The sequence below is a fragment of the Mustela putorius genome, unplaced genomic scaffold (assembly GCF_011764305.1).
Source record: "Mustela putorius furo isolate JIRA1106 unplaced genomic scaffold, ASM1176430v1.1 tig00000174_pilon_pilon_pilon, whole genome shotgun sequence".
Taxonomy (NCBI): domain Eukaryota; kingdom Metazoa; phylum Chordata; class Mammalia; order Carnivora; family Mustelidae; genus Mustela; species Mustela putorius.
Window position 1 is genome coordinate 9807480 of NW_025421304.1, and position 3199 is coordinate 9810678.

The 3199-nt window shown below is 39.4% G+C and overlaps 1 pseudogene; it reads left to right on the forward strand.

Annotated features, from left to right (window-relative positions):
- The first annotated feature begins 1795 nt into the window (after positions 1-1795).
- Positions 1796-2603, forward strand: LOC101677346 (annotated as a pseudogene).
- Positions 2604-3199: the final 596 nt, after the last annotated feature.

The window sequence follows — 3199 nt, forward strand, 5'->3', positions numbered from 1 at the left end:
GGCAGGAACTAGGTCTTTGTACCCTTCTGAAGAAATCAATGGATGGAGAGACAGTTTGAATCACTCTCTTCAATAATGATTTCTTAAATTGTCCATAAACTCAGGATCCTTGTGACTTCTGAAGTAGTGAAAGCTTTCAAAAATGGATCTAAAAATATTTCTTTTTATCCTTCATCTAAAGAAAAGAACAAGGAAATGACTAATCACATAAAAAGAATAGAGAAAAACCAGAAAAATTAGGTGAAGAGAATATCTATAAATAGATATGAAAGGATTGATGATGTGTGGTAAGAGGGAGCAGTAGGGGTATGGTAGGCGGGGTATTCTAATAAATGCTCAGTAAATTTATGAGTTGGGAGACAGAGACACAGGTGAGGTAAAAAGTTCTAGAGGCCTTAAAAGCGAGGATGCCTATGAAATAGATGATGGTGAGAAGTAAAAGCAAAGATCCCACCTTATCGTGGTCATGTAGAAACCACGCATGCCATGGGGCTGCTGCAATGACTCAATTAAAATTAGAGTGAGATTTAAGCTGAAAGCCCTAAACACGATGAAAAAAGGGATATTACATAATGATAAAATGAAATACGTCACTTAATCTCCACTTTTTTAATGTTTTTCCAGGTTTCTTATAATTGATCTCTGGTTTCATATCATTGTAGTAAAATTTTATGTATATATATATATAATTTCAATCTTCCTGAATTAATTGAGACTTGTATTACAGTCTAACATGTGATCTATTCTTGGAGAATGTTGCATATGCACTTGAGAAGAATGTGTATTCTACTGTTTTGGGTTGGAATGTTTAGTATAGTTCAATTATGTCCGTCTGGTTTAATGTGTCTTTTTTAAAAGATTTTATTTATTTACCTGACAGAGAGTGCACAAGTAGGGGGAAGGGCAGAGGGAGAGGGAGAAGCAGGCTCCCCGCTGAGCAGAGAGCTTGATGTGGGGCTTGATCCCAGAACCCTGGGATCATGACCTAAGCCCAAGGCAGATGCTTAACTGATATAGCCACCCAGGAACCCCTTAATGTGTTGTTTAAGGTGGATATTTCTTATTGACTTTCTGTCTAGATGGTCTATCCATTGATGTGAGTGGATATTAAAGTCCCCTACTATTATTGTATCACTGTCAATTTCTCCCTTTAAGTCTTTAAATATCTACATTACGTATTTTGGTGCTCTTCTGTTGGTGCTTATATATTTATAAATGTTATGTCTTCTTGCTGGATTGATCTCTTTATCATTAAGTAATGGCCTTCCTTGTCTTTTATTACAGTTTTTGCTTTAAAGTCAAATATGAGTATAACACCACCTAGATCCCATCCAGAATACCTTATTATATTTAGTCATCATGTATCTTCAGGCTCCTCTTAACTGTAATCATTCCTCAGAATTTCCTTGTTTTTGATAACTTAGACCATTGTTCATTTACCTGTTTTATTTTTTGGTAACAGCCTTACTGAGATATAATTTATATACCATACAATTTATATACCATTTGAAGTGTACAACTCAGTATTTTTTTAATATGTCCAAAGAGCTGTGTAACCACTGCTATAATCAGTCATCACATTTATCACCCCAAAAAGAAACCCTATTTTTTTTTACCCCCTCAAACTTCCTATCCCTTCAGCCCATGCAACCATTAATCTACATTCTGTTTCTATGGATTTGCCTTATCTGAACAGTTCACATAGGTAGAATATAATATATGGCCTTTGTTGTTGGTTATTTTTACTTAGCAAAGTGTTTTCAAGATTCATTTATGCAGGGCGCGCGGCGGCAATATGGTGGTGCAGATTTCCAAGAAGAGGAAGTTTGTCGCTGATGGCATCTTCAAAGCTGAACGGAATGAGTTCCTCACTCGGGAGCTGGCTGAAGATGGCTACTCCGGGGTTGAGGTCCGAGTTACACCAACCAGGACAGAAATCATTATTTTGGCCACCAGGACACAGAATGTTCTTGGTGAGAAGGGCCGCCGGATCCGAGAATTAACTGCTGTGGTTCAGAAGAGGTTTGGTTTCCCCGAGGGCAGTGTAGAGCTTTATGCTGAAAAGGTGGCTACAAGAGGTTGGTGTGCTATTGCCTAGGCAGAGTCTCTGCGTTACAAACTCCTAGGAGGCCTTGCTGTGCGGAGGGCCTGCTATGGTGTGCTGAGGTTCATCATGGAGAGTGGGGCCAAAGGCTGTGAGGTCGTGGTATCTGGGAAACTCCGAGGACAGAGGGCTAAATCCATGAAGTTTGTGGATGGCCTGATGATTCACAGTGGGGACCCTGTTAACTACTACGTTGACATGGCTGTGCGCCCTGTGCTGCTCAGACAGGGTGTGCCTGGCATCAAAGTGAAGATCATGCTTCCTTGCGACCCAAGTGGTAAGATTGGCCCTAAGAAGCCCCTGTCAGATCATGTGAGCATTGTGGAACCCAAAGATGAGATACTGCCCACCACCCCCATCTCGGAATAGAAAGGTGGGAAGCCAGAGCCTCCTGCTATGCCACAGCCAGTACCCACAACCTAACAGGGTCTCTCCGGCAACTGGATCTGGAGAATGGATTTCAATCCGCAAAGACCTTTAATAAAATCTTTGAGAAAGAAAGAAAGAAAAAAAAAAGATTCATTTATGTTGTAGCATCTATCAGCACTTCATTCCTTTTTATGGCCAAATAACAATCCATTGCATGTATATACCACTGTTTGTTTATTCAGTCATCAGTTGATGGATATTGGGGTAGTTTCTTTCTTTCTTTTTTTTTTTTTTTTTTAAGATTTTAGTTTATTTATTTGAGAGACAGAGCGAGAGCACACATATGCAGGGAGAAGGGGCACAGGGAGAGGGAGAAGCAGACTTTCCATTGAGCAGGGAGACCAATCTGGGACTCCATCCCAGGACCCTGAGCTAATTGACTCTATGTCATTGGTAGCACTTCCTGTCAACAGTAAGCTATCAGCAGCTAAGTTTTGGGGGAGTCCAACTTATACATAGATTTCTGGGTGGGCAACAAGCTTAGCATACCTAACTCCCATATTCAAAAGTCAACTGTATTTTCAATGAACAATCTGAGCATAAAATTAAGAAAAAAACCTATTTACAATAGCATAAAAAAGAATAAGATACTTAGAAATAAGTTAACAAAAAATATGTAAGACTTGTACATAGGAAACTATATGAAATTGAAGGAAATTAGTAGTA